Raw genomic sequence first — 16,063 nt, 5'->3', positions numbered from 1 at the left:
AGCACTCAGTCCACTGTGAACTTTCTCTTCCTTGAATCCTTCCCCAAATCACCTAATATAAGATCAGATCCTACAATAAGTCATTCCTAACTCTTTCTCATTGAGATAGCCCCTGATTATCTAATTGCAATGAGAAATAAATCCAACTTTGTTTGCTATAGGTGTGTTATTGGTGGCCTTTTGTATGGATGACATTGACTCCAGGTAACAACCAAAGTTTAATAGCTTACAAAATTCAAAATAGTGACTGAAGGTGCTGATTTTCAAAAAATACATGGGCAAAATTTCCACTGACTGATGAACAGATAAAGAATATGTGGCATACACACACACACACACACACACACACACACACACATATGCATCAGCATATATATATATACCAACATATATATACCAACATATGCATATATATTAATTATATATATAATTGAGAGATGTGTTTCTCTCAATTATATATATAATATATATTAATTATATATATTAATTACTGACATATTATATATATATATATATATATAATGGAATATTATTGGCAGTCAAAAAGAATGAAATCTTGCCATTCACAACAATGTGAATGGAACTAGAGTGTATTATGATAAGTGAAGTAAGTCAGTCAGGGAAAGATAAATATCGTATGATGTCAAATATATGTGGAATTTAAGAAACAAAACAGATGAACTAGGAGAAGGGAAGGAAAAATAAAAAAAAGAGAAGGAGACAAACCGTAAAAGAATCTTAAATACAGCTAACTGAGGGTTGCTGGCGACGTGTTGGGTGGGGGATGGGCTAAATGGGTGATGGACATTAAGGAGGGCATTTGCTGTAACCAGCACTGGCTCTTATATGTAAGTGATGCATCACTAAATTCTACTCTTGAAACCATTATTACACTGTATGTTAGGTAACTTGGATTTAAATTTAAAAAATTAAAATTAAAATAAATGGGCAATTCTGAGACTCTATTGGTCAGATAAACTTTCTCCTCAGGACATAATGGAATATTGCTTGAGTCCTCACATCCATTTTCATTTATTTTATCCTTCCTTTATTCAATCATATATTCTTTCATTAAATAAATATTTACTGAGTATATACACTGTGAGAGGCACTGTGTTAGGATCAAGGAATAAAAAAAAAAAAATCAAAGTTCCTGTACTCATTAAACTTACAGGTTAGGTCAGATATTAAAAAGATAATTATCTATAAGTGTAAAGCATGAAGAGATTTTTGCCTTATGCACTTTGGCATTTCCTTTAATCACCACAAAATTAAAACTGCTTTAATCAGGTAGGGATTCCTTTAAACTTTTTAAAACATTAAAAAAATATTTTTAAAATATTTTAAATATTTTTAAGGTATTCCTATTTTGTGCCATTTATTCAACACATGGGGAGTAAACAGATCAGTTTATATATACTATTGTATTAAAGGATCCAAGAGGAAAAGCCTCTTCTCGCTACTATAACTGAGATTTTGGAATAAATAATAATCATTAACTATGATTCAAAGTGTAATTTAAAAAATATTTTTTTTTAATGTTCATTTATTTTTGAGAGAGAGAGAGACAGAGTGTGAGCAGGGGAGGGGCAGACAGAGAGGGAGACACAGAATCTGAAGCAGGCTCCAGGCTCTGAGCTTCGAGCTTCTAGCTTCTAACACAGAGCCCGATGCGGGGCTCAAACTCACAAACTGTGGGATCATGACCTGACCGACTGAGCCACCCAGGCGTCTCTCAAGGTATAATTTTTTAAAGGCTTTGCATGCATCGAGCTAAGTATGCACCTTGTTATATCTCTTAACCTTTATTCATGCCTATTTTCATCCCTTCAATTATTCATCTATCAATCTAAATTTATTGAGTATCCAATAGGTTCCAATAGATTCCAGTCCTGGTCTAGGTACTGGGGACACAGATTAATAAAAAAAAAATTACAGACATAATTACAAGGTTACAGCTTTGGGAGAGTGGCACATGTTGCAGAAAGGGAAAGTGACACTGTGGGATGCACTGAGAAGAGCTTTCTTGGGATAGTGTTAATTATGCCACGATTTAAAAAGAAGTGCATATATTCATAGCAAAGCTGTCATAAGTATTATTATAGCCACATCTTAGAAAAGGGAATTGAGTCTCAGATACATCTAGCTAGGGAGAAGTGGGTAAGCCAAGATTTGAACCCCTGTCTACCATTTTTACAATCTAATGTGTATCCACCACACTGAGTGACTCTGTCTCTTAAGATGTTCTTGCTCTGCTGGGATTATGTGTACACATCTGTCTTCCCAATTAGACAGAGATATTCTACAGGACAGAAACTACAGCTTACATGACACACATTTCCAGATATGTAATGTCACCCTCTAAAAGTTGACAAGATGACAGTCAATATGTTCAATGGAATTTTGTACATTTTAAAAGATCTTTTGGGGGGAGAAAGGATTTTGGAGCAATTATGTATCTAAAGACAAAATGTTTATGGAAGTTTGAATTGTTGCTGTTTCTTTTCTTTTTCTCTCAATTATAGAGATATTTATTCAAAATCTATCTACTGAAATTAGGACTGCAGTTAAAACTGTACTTTTTTTAAAATGGCCTTTGTGGCCTATCGCTATTTGAAGGCTTTCCTCAGGATTTTCCTAGGAAAATCATAGCCAAAGTTGTGGTTCATTTTAAAGCAATTGCAGATCTATGTGATACAGGTCTTGATCCAAATTATTTTTCTTTCCTCATTTTTTTTGTGTGTATTTGCTTCATTATCTTGCTTTGTATATGCTTTACAAGTCACCTCTAATCCTTCTTGGAATATGGCAAGATATAAATGAATAAACAAATATTATTTTAAAAGGCTTCACGAAAGAATTTAGATTTAGAGAATGAACTTCCATAAATCTAGTTTCATTATTCTTCTCCTGTTTTTTACTTTAATTTTAATCTTTGTATCTGGGGGAAAATTAAGAAAAGCTCTTCCGGGGAAAGGAAAACAGAAAGGGGACCTAGGTATAGAGATGAACTTATAGAAGCAGTTAAGTCATTGTAGCTGGATGATGATTGTGGTGGTGGTGATGGTGATGAAGGAGGCTTAAGGGATAATGGTGTGGACATTTTCTACAGGACCTTTGTACCAACAGTAAATGGTTCTGTCATCTGGTTTCTGATTCACTGCCAAGTGCCAAAATTTAATGGGTAAATAAAAGTAATAAAAAGTGAAGGATATGGATATTAAGACCAGTGAATGAGCAAAGTAAAAGAGGGAAAAAAGCAAAGCTGAAATCTGGGTGAGGTGAGGTTGAGTGGAAGCAAGGGTGACTGGAGCTAGTGGTAGAGAGGATTCTGTTTTATGTCTATGTCTTATTTTCCTAAAACAGGAATACATTCACGGATTCCATATAGAATTACTTTGTTTCTAGAGCACCTGCCTACAGAGCAAGCTTATAGGGGTTGGGCTGGGGTGTCCATATCTTAAAAGTTCACATATCACAATTACTACATAAGCAGCCATCTAGTGAAAGCCCCAAACTTATTTTTTCCAAAGTCCTTGGGCTCTTTAAATCTTAAACTGATTATCATCAAGTTTCAAAACTGTGTTAACCTGAAGTCTCTTATATAGATATATAACTAGGTCTTCTAAAATTGAATGACACCTAGAAAAAACCTAATCTAAAAAGGCGATTTAATTTTTTTTTTAATATTTATTTATTTTTGAGAAAGAGAGACAGAGAGAGAGAGACAGAGAGAGAGAGAGAGCATGAGTAGAGAAGGGGCAGAGTGACAGAGGGAGACACAGAATCTGAAGCAGGCTCCGGGCTCTGAGCTGTCAGCACAGAGCCCAATGCAGGGCTCAAACTCACGAATCACGAGATCATGACCTGAGCCTAAGCCGGATGCTTAACCAACTGATCTACCCAGGCGCCCCTAAGAAAGCTATTTTTAAGGCATATGCTAATTTGATCAAACTCTTCTGTAAAGAGAAGATTTAAATAAAGTATATGTTGTTAACACAAAGGAATTTTCAGGGTCATCAAAATCAAGAGATAGACCTGCCAGTTTAATACGGAGAAAAGAACCCAAGTTGCATGCAAATATTACATCTGAGCTAGTTTCACTGTCTAGTTTTATACAGAAATCTGGACATCTGAAAAGAAGTAAGGGGACTTTTTCTGGTGGTATTTTATGTTAACATGTGAGCAAGCATCAACACTATGGAAGATTTGGCTATAACAAAACCATATGGAACTATAACAAGCCCATATGGAACCCTTCCTTTAAAGGGGGAAAGTTCGCTAATGGTTTTCACCAAATCGTGCTGCTCATAAAAGTGGAAGGATCAAGAAGGTACGAGAGAAAACCGTGGGTAAATCAGCACAGGGAAATTCCTGCACATTATTTGTTTAAGCAACAAGTAAACCAATATTTACTGAACATGTATGAAAGATGCCAAGGAGGGATGAAAAGAAGAATATGCCTTGGTCCTCTCTCATCAGGTGATATCAGTCAGTACTCTATCTAGGCTTTAATTTTTGTAATGGCTTCACTAATTTTAATAATAATTTAAAACCCTTGAAAGCTGCTACCTACATTGTTTATACTCTTGAGAGAAGTATATTTTTTGCCTCTCCGTGCTACTCTTTAGTTTGGTCAACACGAAGAGATTCAGGATTCCCTTCCATCTCTAAAATACTATACTACACTATACTATAATGAAATTTGATGCTTCTAATTCATATAGGGCATAAGCAGGTCCCTTTTTAATTCTATCTGAGTGTATTTTGTTGTTAGAATATACCTTGTATAAAGAAGGCCCTTGTTTTCAGTGTATAATAATTTTTCATTGTTTGTTTAACAAATATTTCTTGGATAATCATTATACACAACATACTGTGTTAGGTGCTGGGATAGATGACCTAGACTCACAGATCTTACAATTTAGTGATCTTTATCACAGCAATACACATGGCAAATTTTGGGAGGCCTTACTAATGAATTCTGATTTAAAGAACTACATTCTTAAGAGTCTGGTTCCATTTTTATTTAAAACTTTTTAAAAAATTTATTTAATTTTGTAAAAAGGAGCCCACGATCTTTATTTAGCCTGGGCAGCACACTGAGGTTCTCTGACTATATTATCAGGGGAAGTAAAACTATGGTGAGTGATACATGGTAACACAAGCAGCTTCATTGGGTTAAAAGCACAAGAACCATGAGGCAGTGAGAAAAAAGCAGGGAGAATGAAAAAATTATAGATCAGTGAGCCAGAAAAAAAGTCACTACTGTGTAATTAACTGTTATTTCAGGATGTGGTCCTTGTGGTTTCGGATAGACTTGTTTGAGGCTTGTTTGTCTGCAGGGTTGCGGGGTTATAGGCAGGGATTGGAGGACAAACAAAGATAAATCTTGTTGAGGAACTAACAGAAGAAACTTCACTATGAATTCTTCCAGCTCCTGAACATTCCCAAATATCTCCTGGATTAGCTTATTGGTAGCTATAGAAGTTACATGCATTTCTGAAGAAGCAGGCAAACAAAGAAATGAACCCAAAATGTCTTGATATTTTCCTATGAGAACAATGGGAAATTTTACTAGTGAAGGATATGGTATCACCTAAGAAGCAAGGTGCCGAGCTAGGGATGGGCCATTTCATGTCTCTTTATCTTTTTTATTAATCTTAATTCTTATTCAGGTATATATTCATTCCTTCAATTATTCATTCATCAATCTAAATTATTGAGCTCTTACTGAGTTCCAGGTACTAGACTAGGTGCCAGAGACACACATTAATCAAAGAATCACAGATGCAAATATAAGGTTGTAGCTGTGATGGTGCTGAGAAGGAGGGCCACACAGTGCCATGAGACTGTCTGATGAAGAAAGTGACACCATTAGATGGGATGAGAAGAGTTTCCCAGGCTGATGCTAATCATGCTAAGATCTAAAGGAAGTAGATGAATGAGCTTTAGACATCTACTGTACAACATTGTACCAATCATAGTCAAAATACTATTATTACACTTAAAAATTGTTAAGAGAGTAGATCTGATCTTAAGTGTTCTTTTCATAATAAAATAAAAGAGGAAGGAAGACAGGAACAGGAAGGGAGGGAGGAAAGGAGGGGAGGAAAGAAATGTTCATAGCAAACCTATGCTGTAGATATTATTGTATCCATGTTGTAGAAGGAAGAATTAAGCTTCAGCTATATCTAGCAATGGAGAAAGTGGAAGAGCCAGGATTTGAACCTGTGTCTCCATGCTTATTTACCACATTGAGGTATGTGTATATGATGAGCTTATGATAACATTAATCATGATGATAAGCCCGAAGTGATCTTGCTTTGGGAAAGCATCATCAATCTCACCTCCAGACAGGTGGAAGTCTGTTCTAAGACTTCAGGGCTTCCTTCAATGTCCTTTCTAATACTTAGTGCTTCTTATTGGAAAGTTCTTCTTCAAAGCAAATTGTATTCTAATTGCGTTTTCTGTTAGCTTCTATTTATTTCCTAAGCAAAAATGAAAATGTCGACCATGCTCTCTCATAGTTGAATGATGACAACAGAGCAATAAAGCTGAATTCCATGAGCCACCTTTGAAAAGCAAGTCTTGTTACTTCATTTTCTTTTCTTGAAATAACATGAATTGCTTGAAAGCAGTAATGAGGTTATATTTAGAGAATATTTAAAATATTCTCATAGTTTCTGAAATTTGTTTTATAATGAGGTCTATTCCAGACCCTTCTGATCCCTCTTTTGTGTTGGAGGCCTGATTCCAGTGTCACAATTGGCATTGAATAAGTCCCTCTGAAAATTTAGTGGAAGGTTAGGTCCAGGTTTCCTGAAGACTTTCTTCCATATTGTTACTCCTCACTCTAAGACTGAATATGTTTTCTTAAATATAATTGCTTACCTTCTCATGTATTCACTTGGAGTCGCATTAAAAATGTCCTAGGTCCTTTTATTATTTTCTCGAATAGTGTTAATTATGTCTTATATTTTTATGGTTTTCCATCCCTCTTCCCCAGCTCTACTTGGCACATGTTCTTGCTGAGTTTCAATCTGTTAGCTACAGATGAATCCAGCCCTAGTTTGCTCTCTTCCTTTCTGCAGGAGTAGGCTAGTATTGGCAGGGAAAATGAAAAATGAATATTCACTTTGCTGATTGTTCAATTAACACATGTTTATTGAAAGCGTAGTGTGGGCCAGAACCAGGTCAGAGGTTTGATTGTAATGGTGAAAAAAGCAGATATGTCCCGTCATACTGTGATACATCCTTTGATATGGGAAGTCCCTTAGATCCAGATAACAGGAACATGTACTCCAACTTGTAAGGTCAATGGGAATACACCTAGATCAGTGTTACCTGAGTTGAGATTTGAAGGAACAGAATGAGTTTACCGGAACCAAGGCCAACTATGGGAAGAAAGAAGAGTGTTTCTGGCCAATGGAATAGCATATGTGACAGAGAATACAATGACAGTGGCCTTTTTTTCTAGTTTTCATGCAAACCAAGGAATGCAGAAGAATATATGTTCGTATTTTACTCTTTTATTTGGGAGGAGAAACAGGCTTACATCCTATATATAGTATTATATAAATAATTCCCTTATAGGCAATCCCTATAAACTCTGGGATCAGATTATGACTGATGTGGGGGGGACTAGTGGTCCACGGACTGTAAGAGTTATAGATTTAAGAGAACTTAAAGGAGCTCCTTAAGGTTGGAGCAGACCACAGAGGAGGGCAAACTAGTGACCGGGAAGTAGGAAAAGGTGGTAAAAGATCAGGTTCAACTGGCAAACAAGAAAGAGAGGGGGCTGTACCTTATAAACTATGTAAAGACGGTAGCACGTGACTGTAAAAGTAATGGGAAGCCATCGTTTTAAGTCAATTTCTGTTGTTTCACAAGGAAAGGTAGCAGGTTGTATTTTATCCATCCCTTCCTTTCTTATGACTTCCTTTGCTCTCCATTAAACTAGAAATAACAGCAATAAAAAGTGAATTGAAATGATACTGTCTCCTATCCCAATTTTATGAGAAACAGTCCCATTGATAATTCTAAGGTAGTTTGATTACAATAGATCCATATTTAAATTATCACCAGAAACATTTTCTCACCATCTAATTTTGGGCAGCCTTTAAAGGAGTAACAGCGTACAAAAAATGCAGAGATCTGGGGTCTGCTGCTTAAAAGCTTATCATTTACTGGGGCCCCCCGGATGGCTCAGTCAGATTAAGCATCTGACTTCAGCTCAGGTCATGATCTAGCGGTTTGTGAGTTCAAGCCCCGTGTCGGGCTCTGTGCTGTCAGTTCAGAGCCTGGAGCTTGCTTCAGATTCTGTCTTCCTTTCTCTCTGCCCCTGCCCCACTCACTCTGTCTCTATCAAAAAATGAATAAACGGTAAAAAAAAAAAAAGCTTATTTACTGTTCTGCCTGTGTTCTCCCACAGACTATCATCATTTCTCCACCTTTCCTCAACCTGTTTTGTGTCACTAGGGAACTGGAAATCCAACCTAATTTTTCTTTTGTGTGATGTCAAGAGATGCCAAGGAATTTAGCAAGTATTCTATCTGGAAACATATTTTCTTCTCTCCCCAGCAGGACATCAGAGAGTGACAAAAAGTAGCCATGATATAAAACCTGACAAAGTTTTGGTCTCTCTTGGCTGACAGCTTCATTTCAGGGCCATGCTTTGCCAACCCACCCAGCCTTATGCAGCTGGAAGGTTTATTTCCATAAATCTAGATGACTCTTTAAAAATAGAAGCAATCTGTTCCTTTTTCTCCAGACACCCATTTCTTTATAATTAAGTCAGCATTAAGGGGATTTCCCACCATCTTTTATCTAAAGCTGCAGAGAGGATGACTCAGTCCTGCCTAAGGTGGGTTTAACAGATCCTGGGTAAGCAGTGTGAAAGTCTCACAAATTAAAAAATGGCTTGGTATGAGAAGGAAAGACACCACTCACACCGTCTCTCGTTAAGGAATTAAGGTTTCGGATTTGAATTGCTGAATTCTGTTCTTTAGGACAGCTCAGCTGTTACTGCCGCTTTGCTCTTGAAGTTAATTGGTCTTACCTTCTAGATCAGTGCCCTTTCTCCAGCAAGACACACTCATGTTATGGTGCTTGTGTCTTTATTAAGAAATCATGTCACTCCTTTTATTATTGATTATGGAAAGTAATACCCTCCTGCTTCTGTATATGGGATCAGGAGAACACCTGTGCCTTTTCTCTTTAATCCCAGGAAAATTATGAGCTTGCATTTGAAGGACAAACATCACTTTTTTTTTTTCATTGATAGAATTAGACTAGTCATTGTCCTCAATAGAATTATCAAGTAGGGGGTGGGGATAACTGCAATTTGTGATCTGATCTTATTTTGTTTTGTTTTGTTTTCTAATTCTTCCAAGAATCTGTTTTGGAGATATACAGGAGCAGAATACACCAAAAACAATAATAATAACTGAGAAAGGAGAGAACTATTTACACTATGTTCTTATCACTCTGATGTTACTTATCACTCTGAATTCTGATTTTACTTATATTTGTCTTTCTCACTGTTAGACTGGCATCTGTAAGTATAAGGGCAGGGTCTGATTTATCACAGAGCACAGTGTCTGAAGGAAAAAAAATACAAAACATAGTGTCTGACACACAGAAAGTACTCAAAAAGCATTTGTTGACTATGGTAATGACTGTGTCCCCAAAAGCATAAGACATCGCCCGAACAACAATTTCTGTTATATTATTCTTCACTCTCAGAAAAGTTTTGTTGCATTTTGCTGTAGGGCCACGTCCAGATTTGGAATAAACCACGTATTCTATTCCCATGAAATGGCAAATGCACAGTGACAGTGCCTCCCCATGCGATAGGCTGCTCATTGGTCCAGATTGGGGAAAATGGCGACTTGGGAATTCAAAGGCCTATGTTTAGTCTGTGCTGTTAGCTTACTTCTAGCGACCTTCGGCAGTCCCCAAATGTGACTGGGCTTCCATTCTCTTTGCATAATAGAGAAGTTGGACCCAGGAATTTCTAGCCTGGAGAGCATAGATTTATGGATGAGTATGAAAGCAATCCTGCGAACTTCTGAAAATTAGGTGTAAAATGACATGTTTACATGAGTAAATGCATGTATGCATGTTTTTTTTTTAAAAAATGAATTATCATCAAGTTATTTTTAAAGAAAAATAACTTAAAAAGTAAAGGTGAGGGGCGCCTGGGTGGCGCAGTCGGTTAAGCGTCCGACTTCAGCCAGGTCACGATCTCGCGGTCCGTGAGTTCGAGCCCCGCGTCGGGCTCTGGGCTGATGGCTCGGAGCCTGGAGCCTGTTTCCGACTCTGTGTCTCCCTCTCTCTCTGCCCCTCCCCCGTTCATGCTCTGTCTCTCTCTGTCCCAAAAATAAATAAAAAACGTTGAAAAAAAAAATTAAAAAAAAAAAAAAGTAAAGGTGAATAAAATCCCGAATAGATAACTTTGATATCCCTTTCTCCTATAAAATTTCTAGACTTCTAAATAAACATCTAAAACTCCTTCAGCCACAATACTTTTTTCCTCTGATTGTCCATTTTGCTCCTGGTCATTCACTGCCTCGTGATATCTATCATGATTTAAATATCTATGTATGTCTTGGGTAAACTCCATCTACATTATTTGAGTGTGGAGCTAAGCCCTTCACTTCTCCAAATGCCCACAGTAAATATTGAATGACAATTTTTGTAGATGCGTTTTATCCTAGAACACTATTTTCCCTCAAATACTCTGTGTCTTCTGGGATCAGATCTATAAATATTATTAACCCCAAAAGAGCTCAGGAGACAGTAGAAGGACTGTTTGCTGAGACTATCCACATAACATGCCAGTGGGTGAGACCGTAGCCTAGGAACTCTGGAGATAAGATTCCTGACACTCATCAGGAATGGGAGGCAGACATTTAGTGAAACGAGTGGCTTGGGTCTGTGGTAGCAATTCCATGAGCAAAGCCTGTTACCTCATAACATAAAGGAGCCAAGAGTAAGGGGTGAAGGAAGAGGAGAGTTTTGTTTAACATACCTGTATTAGCTTCCTATGGCTCCTTTAACAAATCGCCACAGATTCAGTGGCTTGAAACCACACAAATTTATTATAGTAGAGTTCTTGAGGTCAGAACTCTAAAATGGCTCTTCAGAGGTACATTCCTTCTGGAGGCTGCAGGGGAGAATTCTTTTCCTTGACCTTTCCAACTTCTAGAGGCCAGCTATATCCTTTGGCTGTTGGTCCCCTGCCTCTGTATTTAAAGCCAGCTGCTTAGCATCTTCAACTCTTTTTCTCTCTGTCCCTCTGCAGAGCCTCTGTCATCACATTGCCCCTGTCTGACTCTGAGTCCTTCTGTGTCCCTCTTATAAGGATTTATGATTACACTGGGCCTCGCTGGATAATCCAGAATGGTGTCTCCATCTCAAGATCTTTAACTTGATCACATATGCAAAATCCCTTTTGCCACGTAGGGTGACATTCGCAGTTAATGAGGATTAGGAAGCAGTCATGCACGGGAGCCATTCTTCAGCCTATACAATACCTTATGTTTGCTTGCTTGTATTTATTTCTTATGCCACAGTTTTGTAGGAAGAGTCATGTTCACAGATAGTATGTGCAGAGAAGGAAAAAGCAGAGAAGGAATTCATATAGCTAAGTATGACCAGGTGGTAAGAAAAGGGAGAAGGAACTATGTGCTTGGAGCTGAAGGCAACCTAAAGTTCTTAACAAGTCATCAACTGCGTCCTGGAGACATAAGGAATGAATAAGTCTCCCTCCCCAGCAATTTGTCACATACTCCACTTCTACACTATTTATGTAGAAGGCTGGAATATTGGGAAGATTCTTGAGTAATAATATCATATTATATTGCAATAATATTATTATAATACATGAGCTGTGCATTATAACTAAATGAAATGAGAATGTTCTGTAACATTCTCATACATTGATATTTTCCTGGCAGTAGAGATGTGTGCAGTGGAGAAGGGGAAAATGTGGGGAGTGGGTAAAGGTGGGGTGAATATATTCCAGATGGCCACAGATACACAAAGATTTCCTGTGTAATCTTGTCCTATTAGGGTAATTCCAGATCCAGCAAGCTTCTTCAGGGCTGAGACAATCTTAAGAACTCTGATTCATTCAGACTGTTAGAAATGATTTGAGTCAGACCTTAGCAACCCAAAGAGCACCCTTTCATTTGGTACTTCAGGTTGTGAATTAATTAATTAATTAATTAGCCTGCTATCTACTGTTACAAATGATGGATATACATTGGTAAATAAAATATAGTCCCTTCCTTGCAGAGCTAAGAGTCAAGGGCATTCCAAGACACCCTGGATGTATGGCTGTCAGAGAAAGAGGTCCACACTCACAGATTGGGGAAAATCTGGATACAAAGTGGCCAAGGAAGTCCAGATCTTTTGAGACTTTTTGAGGATGTTAACACGATTTATAAATGTCATATTGCCTGATTGCGTTTGGCTTTCTTGCCACAGGATATGTTAGAAGAAAAATGAGCAAATGATTAGAAATGATTACTTAGTCCAGTTGGACCACGAGTGGAGAAAAGGCAGAGCCTGAGAAAGTTGGGACCTACGCAAACAAGAGGAGTATGACAAATTTCTTTTCCAGAAGGGTACAATGGCACTTAAAAAATAGGAAACCCTACCACACGATCCCAATAAGAGGTGAATGTAGCATTTTCTCTCCCAGCTCTTTTACGGTTAGCTAAATCACCTTGGTGATGACCAGTCAAATGGAAGTCACTGCATTATTTGAATTGGGTCAAGTTTTCTCTGTCCATCTCTGTTCTCTAGAACTATGTCAGCTCCTGGTGAAGGAAAGTAAGTTCTAGCTACTCTTCGACATCCTTAAACAGAAATTTACTGGGGATGTACTCTTGGGAAACCAAAGTGAATAAGAGTAGCTTCCTCCTCTAATTGGCTTCCTGGGATTTTGAAAGGCCTTATGTGTCAGCCAACCGTGGGTCCTGCTATGGACTGAATTGTGTCCCCCAAATTCATACCTTGATGCCCTAACCCCCAAAGTGACTATATTTGGAGATAAGTCTTTTAGGAGGTAATTAAGTTTAAAGGAAGTCATAATTGTTGGAGTCCTAATCCAATAGGATTGGTGGCTTTTTAAGAAGAGGAAGATTCTCTCTCTCTCTCTCTCACTCTCTCTCGATCTCTACACGCACCAAGGAAAGGCCATGTGAGCACACAGTGAGCAGGTGGCCATTTATAATCCAGGAAGAGAGGTCTCACCAGGAACACAATGGGCTGGAACCTTGATCTTGGACTTCCATTTTCCAGAACTGTGACAAATAAATATACGTAGGCCACCCAGTCTGTGGTATTTTGTTATGACAACCTCAGCAGACTCGGACAGGTCCTTTCATTGTCTCCTGGAAATGCTCTCACCACCCAAGAAGCAGGGAAAACATGCATAGAAATAAAGGCAGAAGTGAAAGAGGGAACAAGAGTGTGAGGAGAGTTGGGAAGTAGCTAGGATTATGGAAAAGACTAGTATGGGTACAGACCTGGGGAGATCAGGGTGGATGTATTCACACTGTAGCTCAGCAAGCAGATGCATGGCCATGATGTTCAGTTTTCGTGCACTTGGGACACACACTATACACATGAAATTTTTGTCTATGGCAAGATAGTATGGTGAATAGAGTGGAACTGCAGGGCCAGACTGCCCTCCCTGAGTTCTAATCTTGGGTTTTCCATGTGATCCTGAAGAAAATATCTGGTTCCTTATCTGACAAAGAGGAACTTGATGGTACTTAACTTATTGAATATATTTGTGATGGGGAATGAGTAATTATATAAACCATTTAGAATATGTACAATTTCAGCAGTAACTATTACTTTGACAGGGTTGACCATACACTGACCTAGTTTTCATTTCCACTGTGGAATTCCTTTTAAAAATTTGTTTTAAAATAAAGGCCCACTGTCAGTATTTCACTATTCATGGAAGAAAGGCATTAATGATTCCCTTCAAAAGAAAATCTGAAAAAAAAAAAAAAAATCCAAAATAGTGAATTGGCTTTGCCAATCCTGAGTTTTCATTTTTGGGTTCATTGGAATTTGTTTCCTGTGTTCCCAAGGGGGTCAGAGACAAAGAGTTTTAGAATTCACTGTTAGTCAATACTTTTAAAAAGATTTTTTAAACTCCCACCAAACACATATTTTCAACATTAGGTGAATAATGGGTTCTTCATCTTCACCCAGAGTGCTATTATAAATTCCCCGAGTTAATTCTGTAATCCTTTGAAAGGTCACTTCATTTTATTATTTATGACTTTTATTTCATTTATTTCAAACTTTATTTCCTTTTCACTTTTCCAGTATGTTCAACAAATGAAGACTTTACAGAAGGAAAGTACAAATTTCCGCACATTTTATAACAAGCAGATTAAGGATCGTTCATGTTCAGTATGGGAAGGATGTTTTCCCCCAAAGGACATCTAAGCAGCCACAGAAATCCGAGGTATTGTATAAACACTAGAATGATGACTGGCAACCATCATTCACATTGCTCTTATACGATCCCCATACACGGACGCCAGCTGTTAGGACACTCTTGAAAATTCCTTTTGCACCATCTTTATCGTAGCTTTAGAAATGTGGTGGAACACATGTGGCTATTGCCTTGGTGTACCTGGCTGCATGTTGGAATGTTTACCACCGACGCAGCATCTATGGCTCAGTTAATGTCCATAGCAATCACACCCAGACATCTTGCATGGTGACTGTCTCCCTCTACTAGATTGTAAACTCTCCGGGACAAAGATTTTTCTAGCAGTGATTATGTTCCAAGTCTAGGAAAGTGCCAGGCACATAGTTGGTACTCAAAAATGTGTGGTCAATGAAAGAATGACATCAGTAAAAACTGGCAGATTTAAAACAGAATACTAATGTCAAAATAATCCATCCAAAAGAGAATGTGAAGCTCTCAGAGTTTCAGGAGTCTTAAGGAAATGAGGCTTTTTTTTTTTTTTTTTATTCCTTTTAATAAAAAATACTTCCCTGGGTTATTTCTAAATTTGCATTTGAGGCACATTTTCTAAAAGACCAGAATCTTCCAAGCAACTATTCCTAGAAAAGATTAATAGAAGTGAGAGAGACACAATTAAAGTCTTACTCAAAGTTTGAAAATCACCTTTTAGTATTTAAAGAGGCATTAATCATGATCATTAATCAATAGAAAGGAATGTTCACAGAATGCTTAGAATAAATGTTTGCTGAAGCAAGAAGTCAGAGGAGAAAAGGAAGGCATACATGCCCAGGGCTGAAGACAAAGTTTTTTTCTTTTTGGTTTAACAAATTAAAGCCGCTGGAAAAGAACAATTCACTAGAGGGAAATATTACAGTACAATCTATAAAATACTGCCAAGGTCAGCAGAACCTTAGCTGTTTTTTTTCTTTTTCTTTCTTTCTTTCTTTCTTCCTTTCTTTTTTTTTTTCTGTGCCAGTCGATGTTGAGAAACAAGTTTCTCACAAGCCTGATTTAGATATTAAGCCTAGAAGTTGCTCAACACCAAGGATTAGGAAAGTACTTTTATTTCCTTTACTGCTTACTGACAAGAATGAGTTACATTTTTGGTAATTCTTTTTAAATCTTTTTTCTAAGGCTATCCTATTATGTCAATGCTCTTTCATTCATTCATTCATGCCAGCCCCTCTGGTTTTCCCCTTGGTTGGTGCTTCTGAGAATTATTTCCAAGGAACTATACCCCAAAGATTGCTAAAGCCATTTTTTAAAAAGCCACAAGGATGCAGTTTTCATATGAAGTGACTCAGCTGTACAGAAAGCTGAGTTTTGAAGTCCTACATGGAATATCTTTGGATGTTTATGTAGAGAGTTTTAGCTAAAGACTTTGAACCAACTAGATTTATGGGGACCCAGGCCACTCTTGGTTCCATGCTATTCCATGCTTACATCTTTCAAGTCCCTGGAGAAGCTCATATTGTCTCCCTGTGTTATTTAGAGATGCTGCCATCAACAAGGGCTGTTTTTCTTGTCCTCTTTCCCCCCCTTCCCTGTAATTGT

Source organism: Panthera pardus, unplaced genomic scaffold (genome assembly GCF_024362965.1).
Source record: "Panthera pardus isolate Hobbes unplaced genomic scaffold, ASM2436296v1 HiC_scaffold_10, whole genome shotgun sequence".
Classification (NCBI taxonomy): domain Eukaryota; kingdom Metazoa; phylum Chordata; class Mammalia; order Carnivora; family Felidae; genus Panthera; species Panthera pardus.
The sequence above is the reverse complement of the archived record's forward strand: the minus strand, read 5'-3'. Positions refer to the sequence as shown.